Source organism: Diadema antillarum, unplaced genomic scaffold, assembly GCF_040938485.1.
Source record: "Diadema antillarum isolate AM-2024a unplaced genomic scaffold, OU_Dant_1.0 seq00000028_RagTag, whole genome shotgun sequence".
Taxonomy (NCBI): Eukaryota; Metazoa; Echinodermata; class Echinoidea; order Diadematoida; family Diadematidae; genus Diadema; species Diadema antillarum.
The window spans coordinates 402,501-418,204 of NW_027271144.1; positions in this window are offsets into that span (position 1 = coordinate 402,501).

A 15,704-nucleotide genomic window follows, 5' to 3' on the forward strand; every position below is an offset into this window, starting at 1 on the left:
GAGAAACAAATCGAAAAATTAGGCTTCGTTTCGATTGATTTTGATTTTATTTCTGAATTTCGTTTTCATACATAAATGAAATTTAAAGTCAATTTAACGTAGTAATTGAGCGCAGTATAATTTGAATCTGACAGTTAAAACAAATAAATGATTAATTCAAATATCCAACATATTTTTTTCCTGACACAATGCAAAATGAAAAAAAAATTATGCATACATTTATGGAAACATAGGTTCCCGTATATCTGTTGTTCTGTTGTTCAAAGATCTGTTGTTTGAAAATTGTTTTGTATCAAAACCACGCATAGCATCAAAAAAAGCAGCATCTGTCCACGTATTTCCAACTGATCTGTAAAGGACTACTTCCCATATGGAACAGTGATATTTCCGCTAAATTTTGTTATCTCAGTTTACATGCCGGACAGTGCTCCAATCACCCACAAATTAAAGATGTATGTGGGAGCGTATTGCAAGTTGATACTTTCGCTATTTCTAGAAGGAATCTGCATTTTTGAGAGTGATAAGCAAACCAACAATGGATGAATTCACCAACAGAAAGAGGAATAACACTTACTGAACTGGCACCTATCACCGAGATAGCCAGAAGCACATGTGCATTGGAACGCAAAGCCCCCATTGAGCTCCGTACAGGCACCTCCATTTGAACAGGGGCCCGAGGCGCAAGCGCGAACTATCACAGAAAACAAACCAGGCAGAAGAAACAAATTTGATGGAGTTTAAAGGTAAATGGTCAAAATAAAGCATAACCCCTTCTCTCTCTCTCTCTCTGTAGAGAAGAGAAACATGAAATCAATGTCATCACTGAAAAAAAAAATCTTAAGCTTTAACTTTTCTTTCCAGATGCCAAAGAGAGTCCCGAAACTTTGGTGTATGCGATGCGAGTTTTCATAACCAAAGATGTTCTGCAACTCTAATAATGGCTTCATTTAGATATATATATATATTAGGTGCAATACATTGATGGATTTCTTTTTAAGGATGAGGTCTGACATATCTGTCATTATAAAAATAAAATCCTATACCTACTCGAAAATAAGGGTTTTCCCATCTTGTTTTTATATTAAAAACAAACATGAAAATTACCAATGTCAATGACATTGATACAAAGTCTAATCTAGCCACGACCATGCTGATGAAAGATTTACTAGAAATTTGCAAAAAAAAAAATTCCTATATAGTTATCAATAACGATAACTACAATCACATTCACGTTTAGTCAAACATACTGAAGAGTACACAATTTTACTGAATCATGACCATGATATTGTACGATAAACATGAAACTGCGCTTAAATCAGACCGCGCTTACGTGTTTGGCAGTTGGTTCCGATGTACAACGAAGGGCAGTTGCACTGCTGGAAGGACCCGTCACTGTTAGCCACACACACCCCACCATTCTGACATGGGTTGTTTGGGGTGCAGCCACCTGTGTATTGGATCAGAGAAAGAAATTTAATTGAAAATATCGATGGGATTTGTTAAGGTGTATACGCTTGGTGAGTATGCGTTCAAACTGTTGATGTTTACAATGGTTCTATCGTTTGTTATTTGTATTTGCCATTTCTGTTTCCACGCTTCAAAGGCATTATTTACCCTTTACAGATGAAACAAAACCCCGCTCTAGTGTATCGAAATAGTTCTAAAATATGAGGCAGGGATAGAAACAATCAATGTTAAAATTTGAATCAGTCTATTCATTGTTAACTTTCGTTAAATATACAAAATGTGAACAAAAGTTACGACAAAAATGTTTTTAGACTAAACCGTCGAATTAGTTATGGTTTAGTTGAGAAAATTGTGATATCTCATTATATTTTAGGCTATATTACGAAATTTTATATGGTGGAATGTTTTATGCTACAACTGGCCAACACATTTCAATGCATCAATGTGATATCTCGAACTTTCTTTACACCACTGCTAAGAAATGGTAAATAATATCTTTACGTGTCCACAAACTTTAGGATATCAAATCGTATTCAAAGCTGAGTATTAAAGGGATATCCATTGTTTTGCTTCAAGACAGATTTGAGGAGTATCTACATAACTGTCCAATCTCCAGATCCTGGCATAAATCGTTACGTGTTAATCTTATATATATATATATATATATATATATATATATATATATATGTGTGTGTGTGTGTGTGTGTGTGTGTGTGTGTGTGTGTTTTCATATACGGGGTTAGGAAGTCAATCAGATATCATTCCTTTCCTTCAGATGAAGGTTCTGATGAGGCACATAAGTCATAGGCCCTATACATAAAAATATGAGTTTTAAAAATGGGTTAGTGTTATTTGGGCACTGGCCATTTACAAATTCAAGCTTTAGAGAGAGAAAAAAATGTTTCTTACCCCTATTCTTTTTTATTGTTAAATTAGGTTTTATATTCAAAAGCCCAAAACCGACATATCCATTTTACAAACATCATAAGTAGGCTTCTAAGAGTCTTGGCATAGGGTCTATATACGGTGTCAACAATATTAGTATAATACTATACGTAACAGTAATTAGAAATATAAATCATCATTATAAATGGAGGCTGGTTGTTAATATTGTCGCCCCTATTATCGTGTGACGATATCTGAGAAGAAGTTTAATTTGATCTTGAAAGATCTGAAACTGTAACATATTTTCATCTGCCACTCCTACGCCCTTTACCCGATTTCATCGAAATTTGGTGACTTTTCCTAACATTTTATGGCAAGCATTTTGATATATAGTTTAGCTAAGTCCGATATTGCTGGTTACCATGGCACTCGTAAACTGACAACCATGTACGTCAGAGTTTGCATGTTTTTCTGTTCCAATTTCAGTTGAAACTATGATATAGGATGAAATGGGGTTTGAAGATCCTTGATTTTATGTCTTATTATCGAGGAACAGATAAAGTGTTTTGCCACTACTAATGGGGACTGCGTGATAACACACACAACATGTATCGGACATTAATGATCAATAGAAAGATAACAACACCGCTGGCGCTTGTAGCTACTGAATTTGTTCAGAAACGTAATGCCAAAGAAACAGATAGAGACAGAGCGTGCGCGGACCTGTGTTAAGATAGGTCGTGTTCAAATTAAAACGTACCGATCGTGCACTGAGTGCCTGTCCAGGATCCCACACACGAGCATTGATACTGGGCGTCAGTGTTGCTGAGAACGACAAGGCAGTTTCCGCTGTTGGCGCACGGGTTGACGGGCACGCATGGATTAACTGTGCAAATGAAATATGCAACCAAAAATAACGAATTGATAAATCTCAAACATCGAACGACCATTAATTATCTCAAATTTCGTTGAGGCTTTATGTAGAGATGTTGCAAGAAGTAATTAAGGAGTAATCCACGCACTAACATCAAAACATGAAATAGGGAAAAGTAGACACTTAAAATCACAATTGTATAGGCCTATATGGAGTGTTTATCAGAATGTTCAACTCCTTCAAATTCTGCACAAATTTCATGTTCGGGACTGTTGGGAACTGTAAAGTCCGTGACTTTACACACACACACACACACACACACACACATACATTAAGTTATTATTATCTTCTTCTTCTTTTTTGCAAACAACGTAGTATTAACTTCAACCCTGAGTTTTAAAAATCCATCTCTGCTACTATAACTCGTTACCACAAATTTGAAGTTCTTTCAAAGATAAAGTGAAGGATTTTATGTGCCAGTAAGTATGAAACTTGCGAGGCCACGACTACATCGCCACATCACAAATAATGTGACTGATATTAGGCCTACTCACCCGTGAAAGAAGGAATGCTCTTTATCGTATGCCCCTTGTTAACAACACTTTCAATTTTCTGTTCAAGAAAAATCTTTTTCCTCTAAACATGGAGTAGATTTTGAAGTCAAGACCGCGGATCGCATAGCTCGCATCACTTCCATTAGAAGGGTTACTACGTAATCACGATGTATACCATACCCCCACCACGATTCTCATTAGTCTGTAAAAATATGTGAACAGCAGCCGTTTTTCCACATCAGGCAAGTTTAATGCATACTTCCGAGAAACCAAACAACACTTCGGTAACGACTGTTAAGAGGGTAACGTCTGCACAAAGCAAAAACAAAACAACAACTAAAAAAGCACAACCAACCAATTTTAAGAAAAATAATTTTGATTGCCCGTTGCCACTTTGAAGGTTCTACACTTACCGTATTGACAGGAGCTGCCGACATACTGGTCATTGCAGTCACATGTGTAAGAAAAGGGGTTAGTGGTCTGGACATTCGTGCAGGTGCCTCGTCCAGAACAAGGATTCAGCGTGCACGGGAAAGCTGAAAACAAACAAAACGATAATGACAAAATAAGGAAAGATAAAAATACATGCACACAGCTTTGAATTTACAACGACTCCCTTAAAGAAGAAATCCACCCCCCAAAATGAATAAACTTTCAAAAAAGAAGAGAAAACTATTCCCTATAGTACAATACAAAGTTACAAAAATCGGATAAGAAATAAAGAAGATATATGTAACATTTTGAAATTTCACTTTTTTTCGGAAAACATTTCTTGACCAGTCCTTATGAATATGCAAATGATCGAGTTAATGATGTCATACCCTTACATTTTTTTTTGTTACATATGAAATTTGGACAAATTCTTATTTTTAGCTAATGCAAATAAAGGCATGTTCTTATACCAAGATATATCAGAGTTAACATTTGGTTATCTTTTTTTTTGGTGGCTTTAAGACAGGTTTCATATCTTTACAGCTGAAATATGAGATTTTTTCATTTCTGTGTATGAAGTGAATAAGAAATTGTGAGAGCATGACATTATCAACTTGCTCATTTGAATTTTCATAAGGACTGGTACAGAAATGCTTTCCGAAAAAAAAAATAATTTCAAGATTTTTGTCATCTTTATATCGTACTGAAGGTAATTTTTTCTTTTTGTTTTGAACTTTATTCATTTTTGGAGGTGGATTTCCTCTTTAAAATGACACTTTTAACACGCTTTCTCCTTGACTGATATTTTCGTATACAAATGATGCATGGAACACAGTGAGAATTGGATGCACGAGTTTAACTTTGGAACTGTTTAAACCCACAAGCGCAGCGAGTGGGTTTTAGACTGTTTCCAAAGTAAAACGAGAGCACCCAATATTATTCTTACCGATCCACGAAATAGGCCTGTTTATCATTTGTTATTATAAAATTGGTCCGTAAATACTTGAAATTTAACCTCTTTCCCATCATGCGTCCAGTACACCTACGAGGCTTGAGCCATGTGTTCAGACTTTACCGGACACACTGCTCAGTATGGATCAGTAAAAATCAATGTATGATAATTGACCAATCGGATCGCAGAGATTCCAATGCCCATTTTCATATCTTATGACAAATGTGCAAAGGACGGCACAGCCAAAGTAAAAGCAGAGCATAATATACCTATATCATAATAGTTTCCATACAACATCATACCAACATCATTTACACTGAATTGAAGATAAGAGTAATATTTTTTTTTTTGTGAAAAATTAGGTGCCATAATTATTCTCTCTCATCCAAGCTGTGGTAGCGTTAATGAAGAGTCAGATCTGAATGGCTTACTCTGATATAACTCTACACACAGATGATTACAAGAACGCAAGATCTTACCAACATCACAGTTTCTGCCGTAGTAAAGGGAATTACAGCTGCATAAGTAATCCGGCGGGCTGACAGATTCGTCGTAGGCACATGTGCCAAACACACATTGGTTGTTGTTTCCAAAACATGGGTTGTCTGTCAAAGTTCAAAGTGCACGGATAATTTTGAATGTGTTAAAGTTATCCTACATTATAGGATGCAAAGCATGAACGCATGTAGAAGGTAAGGCTTTTCATTTGTATTGAAAACATATATTCTTTTTCTGTATATATATGGCATTTTGGCTGTGTGGTTCATCATTTGTTCCACTGGACCTTGGAATAGTTCAACTTTTCCACTCTCTAAGAATGTTCCCATATTTTCACAGAACAATTTTACGATACTCCTGTTCACGTTCTATTTGCATTACGAGTAATCTGTGTATGGCAGAGTACATTCTGTACCTTTAGTAGGATCATATTCTTTAGTGCATATTGCAAATGTTTGTCACCTTTCTTGTAGGTGCCTACACATGTAATTGAAAAGCGCAGAATACTACTCCAATGATCCGAGCTAAGGCTAATGACAAACAGGGAATGAATTTGTGTATAATCATGAGGGGGCTTGCTGCTTTTGTATCAACGATACTTGATATGAGGCATATCATTTGTCTATCTGTGATAAGATGGCGATACTGTTGAGATTATATTTGAAATAATATGGAAAAGACCCCAACCACTCAGCAACCTGGCAAACTAATATTTTGTCTACCACTTAATTCTACCACTCTGCTACCACATATTCCATAATTATTACAACATTTTTCAGGTACTGTTTACCACTTGGAGCAGTGATTTAAACAAAAGTTCGAGTGATCACATCTGCTGCACTTGTGTAAGCCTAAAATATAAGGAGATATCACTATTTTTCTCACTAAACCATAACTGTAGAGAGTTTAGTCTAGAAACAATTTAATCATTACTATTGTTCACATTTTGCATGTATATGTAAGAATACTTAACATTGATTATACTGATTATTAATTTTTTTTTTTTACACTGGTTGTTTCTATCCCCAGCTCACATTTCAGAACTATTTTGAAGCACTAAAGCTGGGTTTTTGTTTCATATGCAAGTGGTAAACAATGCCTTTTAATGCAAAACAACCACAACAATACCAACACCTTCTACTGCTACTACTACTTACTACTGTTGCTAGCATACCTCCTCTCCTCATATCTACTTGTTTCCATTTGTTTCTATACAAGGACGAGCAGAACTTCCGATTTTTAGAATATATTATCACTGTTATCATGAACGCGCTGCTACAGCTGTTGCAACCACTTCTGCTTCTATTATCGCTGCCACTATATTGTTACTTCTCGGGCTTTTTTTCATATCCTAATTACAATTATATTCAAGATAGTCTTCATATCTCTTTCTCTTTATTTTATTTTTTCAATTCCCATATTTTTATAATGTTTGTCTATCATGTACGACAATAATTTTAGTCCATTCCCTTCACTCTGTTCTTTCTTTCGTCGCCCCGTCTCCCCCCCCCCCCTCCATAGGCCATTTTCTTTTTGCTTATCAATGATATGACAGGACCCTACAATGCCTTGAGAGTTTGCAAATTACACTTGTAGTTCGCTGGTGTAGATTGGAGGTACTAGTAGTTGCTATGGACACCTACCGTATTGACACGTGGACCCGAGTTTGTCAGGCGTACACTGGCAGGTGAAGGTTGTCTCGTCTGCACTCTCGGTGCAGGTCCCGCCCGCCTGGCATGGGTTGTTGGTGCAAGGTTTTGCTGCAAAGAAACGCAATGAATGAATGAGAATTCAGCGGGAAATATTACAAGGAAGAAATCATTGAGGGATGCGTCTTTAAACCAAAATAAAAAAAAAAGAAAAAAGAAAAAGCGATTTTAATATGACATGGAGAATGTACACTATTGAGTTGATAGGCGGGAGAGCAATTCACGCTAAAATTAATTTCTTGTAGAATCGCCAGTTTTGGAGTATTAGCGTGCAGCCACCCCCCCCCCCCCACACACACACACAATATCAAACAATAATACATTATTACAATTAGAGTACTATGGGTAAAAGCTCCTGAGGGGAAATTGCACGCCAGTAATAAGTTAGTCTGATAAGAAAGAGTAAGATCCTTCTAACACAACTACGGAACTTTGATCAAAATCTGATTTTAAAAAATAGGGAAGTTATACAATAATTGTGAAATTTGATAATTTCTGCAAAACAATTATCGTATAATTGGTATAAAATTATACAAGTGAATGAGCTGATGATGTCATCAACACACAATTTTCCATTACTGCACAAGAAAATGTCGAATATTCACTTATTCTGCTATTGACGTTTAAAATATGATGCTCTTTCTGTCTGAATATACCTTCCGAATAATGATCAATCAGATATACATGTACGCATGATTTGAGACTGTGGTATAAACGTATTCGAGCAAAACGCTGGAAATTTCAAGTTTTTGTGTACATACTATAATGCCGAGTTGTATGGCGATGACATCATCAAATCATTCTTTAGCATAATTTTATTGATACGGACTGTACAAGAACCGTTCTGTCAGAATTAGAGATAATTATAGTTATTATCATAATCCAAATCTAACTTCAATTATAGGCGAGTCTAACGAAATTTTCACTGTTGGCTTCTAAAATTGTACGCCTTCTTCGGTTCCTTTTAGATTGTCCAGGGAGGTGAGAGCTCTCACCTCCATGGACTGTCTTTTTACTAGCCCGAAATTTCCCTTTGATAAAGATTGACGTCGGAAGTGCGTTAAGGGACCATACTCACGTGTGCTGCATAAGATGCCTGTGTACAAATCTGTGCAGCTGCAGAACGCAAAAGCTCCAGTCTCAGAGTCGGTCATACAAACGCCACCATTTTGGCACACTATGTTATTACATCCGATCGCTAGGTTGAACGAAATAGGACAAAGCATAGCAAAATGACATTATTAACATCATATACCATCAACATCACCTCTACTCTCTTGGGTGCTTTTTTTCTCTCTCTCTTTGAAATTCTTTTTCTTTTCTGTTTTGATTTCTTATATAACATTCAAACATTTTTACGTGAACATTACTGAAATTCTGTACAATAAAAAAAAATCATTAAGAAATGATAATATTAAACGAAAGGTGCTTAAGGCATTATGCGTTTGAGTTGTCCATCCAACTGTCATTTCGTCCATTCAGATTTCATCATTTTTCGTCATGTCCTCGAAGTACAAGATCCAGACATGTTATTCACGAGGTACGGATGGGCTGATTAGACATTAGATTTGAGGGCGAAGGTCAAAGTTATTGAAAATTGACTAAAAAACAGCGCTATTCAGCCGTAACTTTATCGAGGAATGTCTAATACAAATATAATTTGTTAGGAAGTGTACAAAAAAAAAAGATTATAAATACAGATATAAATGCAGATAGATAAAGATTGACCGCCATGTTTCGTAATTATGTTTACATTAATTTACTGTGCTTTCTAGCCGGATATTGTGATTCACTTCATTTTATTATATTTGATGTACGTTGCTTCATTGAGAAATAATATGAAAAAGAAATTGAATTGAATTGAAAAATATCAAATGATAGTAGTGGAGAGTCAAGGTGAAACGTGATCACAAGTGAATCATTGTTCATCATTATTCAATTTCAATTTGAATTCTATTTTTGTACTTTGTATATTACATAAATACATAGAAATATGTATATATATATATATATATATATATATATATATATTACATAGATACATAGAATATAACAAAATATGATGATACATAATGTCTAGCTTGGATATATACAAAAAAAAACGAACATAATACATAACGGTCGATGTATCAGTTTCAATCAAAGTAAAAGAATGCTATAGAGTTATGTAAATGAAAAGCCACATGAAGATTTATAATGGACATTGAGATAGCGGGGCACACCATCAGCTGACTACGCATGGCAGTCAATTATTTAATCTTTATATGGCAATGTGTGGTGGCGTGATATGCCATATACTGTACATAGATAAAGAGTGGCACGTGTAACATACATTTTGGTGATGTCATTGGGAGAAGGCTAGGACGGAGGAAGGAAAAAATAAATTCGAGTTTTAATTCTTGAAAGACTGCCAGGATAAACGGGATAGAATCTATTGCATGTTCATTTTTAACTAAGTCATTATATACTATAGAGCGTAACAAAATCGTATCAAAATTTCATTGCTCTTAATTGCTCATCTAACAATATGCTAATAAATAAGTTTTCTTTCTTCTAAACCTGTTTGACTCTCCTACTGTGGGGAAAGAATCACACTATGCCTTGTTGACGCACCCAGTGATAGGATCATGACTTATTTGAGATATTTGATTACCATTATCACACGGATTCATTACAGCACTTTGTAAAGTCAGTATTTCACGTCGATTTAATTGACGATTTACAGGGAATAATTACGATACAAATGCTTCGGACACTAGTACACGTGTTTGAACACATCAAGGATAATCGTTATACTTATATTGCAAGTACAATGTACTTACGTATCTGACACGTGTCTCCGCTCCAGAAATTGACGCACTGGCAGGTCCGTGAAACCCCGGTGTCAGTCACTGCACTGATCAAGCAATTGCCGCCGTTCTGGCAAGGGTTTGTGCCACTGCATGGATTTACTGTGTTTCATTGGAAAATGATACCATGGGTTCAAAATCTGTTCACGGTGTCGCAATCATCTACATGTGACTATAGCTTTCTCTCAAGTGGAGTTATTTGAATAAAGACAGGGACAGCAAAACATTGTAATTTGTAAATCAGTGACACATTACGCACATTATATTGACGCGTGATCACTTGCGACCACCTCCAAGTCGGTTGATCATCTAACTTCGCTTCTTGATCCAGTCAATTACATAATGATTACGTAACCTGATTGATGACATGTCTTTCCATGTCAACATAATCTATACCATGAATATCATGACCAGCACATGAATGAAACGAAACCTGTTTTCTGTTTTTTGTTTTTGTTTTTGTTTTTTGGACCTGGAGAGAAATGCATTATCAGGAAGATAATGGGTGTCACTGTTAAAATGTTAAAAAACCAGTTAACTAAATGTATGCCTTCTTTGAGATTCGTGAATATATCATTCAAGAATATACATACTAGGTTCCTAAGAAGACGTGAAGAGCAAACAATCAAAAGAAATTAGAGAGAGAGAGAGAGGGGGGGGGGGGGACTTCCCGCTTGTTTCTTCTCACCAAATAAGCACCTATCTCCAAGAAAGCCGTCTGGACATGAGCAGGCGTAATTCTGGCCGGTTGTCACCATACACGTCCCTCCATTAGCACATGTGGATGGGTCGGCACATGGGTGGACTTGACATGGGTGAGAAAAGGTCAACGAGGTGATGGAAAGAAAAAAAATATTTAAAAAAAGAGATCGAGGGGGGGGGGATTGAGAGATATGCAGCGCAAAATTATTTATTGTGAGAGTCATTTCAATGAGCAAAGAATTAAAAAAAAATCCATTTGGAAAGTTCAAAAGATCTGTATCCTTTGTTATTGTTATTGTTCTCGCCAGAATTAAGGTCAAGGTGTAAAGAATTATGAAAGAGCAATGGTTCAGCTCGTTATTAACCAAGAAAGCTCAACACTAACCCACTATGTTCGGGAACCTAATAAATCAGTGCATGCTATTGTGGTTTATGGCAATTTCTGATTCTAGTTGTGAACGGATTAATGAAATGAAACTAACGACATGCACAATGCGAAATAATAGCGGGTATTATAGCCCTACTAAGATGAGTTTCTAAACTTGTCTGCATGGCTCATTGTGTCCCGCGGCAAATAAATGGCCATTTATGCTTGACCAGACGAAACGGAGTGCCAAAGCACTTAGTGCGTGAGCTCAAGTCTACTCAGAATACTTACCAGTTTGGCAGCTATCACCCGAGACATACGGTTGTGGACAACTACAAAAACGTTGGTTTGTATCGAAGACCATGCATGTACCCGCATTCTGGCAAGGGTTAGGAAGACAGGGGTCGTCTGTATAGAAAACAAGGGTACAGATCAGTAGAAAATGCAAGGAGATAAAAAGGACTGGCTTTGATCAGAAAAAAAAATATGGTCCGTTTCATTTTCCAAAGGTTCATTAATCCGAAAATAATACATCAAGAATTGCCTAAATTGTCTTTGAGAAGTATCTTATAACTTATGTTTGCATATTATGTATGCACAAAATACTTTGTTTCATTTTGCATTGTGTCAGGGGGAAAAAAAGTTGAATATTTGAATTAATTATTTATTTGTTTTAACTGTCAGATTCAAATAATACTGTGCTCAATTAGTTATGAATGAAAAAGAAGTTCAAAGATAAAATCAAAATCAAATCAAAATCAAATAAGGCGAGTATAATTCCAACGGATTGTTAATACGCACCTTCTTTTCATTTTCAATAACGAAGTGGAACCGTATTTCATTTTCAGAATTACGAACGTTTGGACTCAACAAGGCCACAACTGCACGGAATGACGAACCCTATTTCATTTTCAGATTCTAGGGGCATGTAGGTATACAGAATTTGTGTGTTTTTGGAATAACAAACCCTCGGAATAATGAACCCTATTTTATTTTGAGAATTGTCTGGGCAGATTACCATTTTGTATTTTTGAACGCTGTGTCCCAACTCTGTTCCGATGGAATATGACACAAAAACCCCAAACCTATTCCTGTTTGACAATCTAAAGGATTTTGAAACCCTTGAACATAATCCTCCATTGTTCTATTATCTCGTGCATCGATTAGTATACAAAGTAATAACTTACCTCGCCAATAAATCAACGAGTACGATCATATCCCTTTGTATACAACTTTCGGTTGAAAATGGCCATGGTTCAAATGCATGTTTCTTCAGTGACAAAGTTAACTCTTAATTGATATTATCTTTAGGAATGACCCTGCCGTCTTTATGTTATATAGGATTACGCGATGAGGGTTTTCCTTACCAAACTGACAGAAGTCGCCCACAAAGCCCGAAAAGCATGTGCATGTCGCGGCGTTGCTGACGGGAACACAGGTTCCCTGACCGTTGCAGGGGTCAATTGTGCATGGCAGAGCTGTAAATCAGACAAGAAAAGGAGTCGTTTAAAAATCACGTTTCCGAATCAATTTTTTTCATTGATAATTTGTGTGGAAAAAGAAAATTGGAGATCCATCACGGCTTCGTCATGTTCGTTGCATTTTTGTGTGATTGTTTATTTGTATTTCACATACAAACTGATAGTCCTTCTCACTTCCGGTAACTGAACAGGCAACCGTCATTGAAAATCACCTAATAGCGGTCCTTTCCCAGCAGCTGTGCAATATGGAGAAGTGAACAACAGCGGTCAAAGCTGCGAATACGAGAATTGCAACACACAACCATCGTCATCATAGTATTCCTCCCATCACTTCAACAATCATACATGTCATAGTAACTTTGCTATCAGTGTCGGCATCATAACATGTCGTCAAATATCAATACCAGGGAGACTATTCCAATCTCATTATGTCCCCTACGATCATCATCAATTCATTGCAACCATCATCTGACTTCTTCTCACCATACAAGTAACAGGCGCCACGCCCATAAGTCCCCGTTGTCTCTATAACAAACAGCATTACCACAAGCATCACTATCGTAACTTGTTCTCCGTGGTGCACCTAGACTCTCTCTAGTAGTTCTTATCTATCAGTATCGTGTAATCACAACTGTGTGATAATATCACGACAGCTTGCCCTCTACATTCAATTTAATTAAATCTAATTCAATTCATTCTTTTCATTCTTCTTTTTCCAATAGAACATAACGCATAATAAATCAGGAATTTTATCACAAACATATACATTCGACTTTGTGTAGGATAAATGATACAGATAAAGATATATATGCATGCATACTGGCAAGAAAAGGGTTATGTTTCAGTTGAGACACAACTGTATAAAAACGTATACATTTTCGACTTTGCAAAGTCTAAATTATACAAATAAAGATATATTATATACATGCATACTGGCAAAAATACGAAGTCATGTTTAAGTTAGAAATTAAGAGAAAAGAATAGGGAGGTCCACTAAAAGGCAAGCTTATATATTGTGAATCACTCAATTGGTGCCATTGGTGTCACCTCGACCACAATCATGACTTCAAATGAAAGAATTATGACAATCAACTTCAATTTTTTATTTTCAATGTCGTCATTTCTACAAAAATCATTATAAAGAACTAATTTCAAAGAAGAATATCATAGTAGAAATGGAAGCAACTATAATAAAATATTGAGGCAGTCCCCTCCATTATTACCACTTTTTTCTGTACTTGTCTTGAAATGTACAAAATTGTATCACAGTATTACTGTCATAGTTTGTTTTTCATTGGATTTTTGTATTAGTCTATTTATTCAAATGTTGTGATCATATGTGTTGGAAATGAAATAAAACGAAACTTCAACCATCTTCAAAACTTTTTCCCTTGCAGGAATCACAATGTCCACCTTCAAATGTTGATACACACAGTGGATATTATCATGACTTGACTTCACCTCATGTATAGGACATCACTACAACCATCTCCAAAGCTTGTTTCCAATCTAGGTATTAATACATCAATCACCATAACTTAATTTTTAATAAGGGACGTCACTATGCCATCAGCTTCAAAACTTGATTTCCAAAATAAGCTCTCAGCAACAATCGTCATAACTTGAATTTCCACAGCAGAAATCATTATCTACCATCACCTTCAAAGCTTGTTTGTAATGTAAGCGTTACTTTAGCAATCCCCATGATTCAGTGGGGAATCGGGGGGGGGGGGGGAGGGGCGCATCGGGCGCGCCCCTCTTTTTTGTTAAAACACAAGAAATAAAAAGAAAAATGGGGGCGTGTGTGCCCTTCTAATTATGTATACAGGCGCCTCCCCTTTACGGAATTCCTGAATACGCCCCTGTAATTTGTACCTCAACATGAGAAGGCATCGATAAGACCAGTTTCATAAATCCACCCCCTCCCAAGCCTACAAGAATCCATTAATTTTTGTTGAACCCCATGGTCCAATCACGCGGTAACAAACATGAAAGCTGTTCCGCTGACGCTGGACAAAAGATTGCATTCCTCTCTTTTACCTACCACGCTTCGACCACAAAGAGGCAGAAAATGGCAAAAATCTTACCAAACAGAGAGGGAGAGAGGGAGAGAGGGTACCCTGAAAGTGGTATTTCCACTGAGACCTGTTACCCTTTATTCACTATACTAGGGCCCACCACAGAATGCAAAAGAGCTCAATAAATACCTATCGAGTCGAGTTCACAATAGGACCGACTTTGCAGTGTCATCGGCGTTAATATCTAATCATTATGATGGCTGTACTGATCTCATTGAATGTTCCTTTAAAAAAAAATGCCATTCATTCGCATTCGCCGACGGTGATTGGCTAATATTGATAATCATAAAGTGTGGCTGTGGTCTTGATGAACCTGCGTGCCTAATTTTCACTCGTTGGAAAAGAAAATAATCATCCAAATAAGATGCATTTTATAGCATTATAAGCACACTTTGGCATTCGAAATCGTACCAGTTATACGCTGACACGAACCATGGTGCTACAACACACACAACTAAGCACCCAAGCATACCAACCTATACCAGATGCTAACATAAACCTCGAATTGTTTGAATGGACAAAATAGCGCACCCTCTGTATTCATAATTACATCTTCTTTGGCAGAAACAATGACAAGAAACAAGAGCAATTGCTATGATAATGATTGTCATCAGCATCATTACCACAGTCTCGACAATTAGAAATTTGTAACTATAGTGGAAAGTATCTACACTTTCAAAGAAAAATGCTGAGGTGTGTTTGTTGTTGTTTCTGACTAGTTAATTCTTTATTCAAACTTAGATGAACGTTCTCATTCCATCAAATCGTACAAGTTTATTAATCTCTGGTCACAATCAAAGACATGATTACGGGAAACATATGATTATCTGTTGTACTCAGCTGGAAATGAAAATGT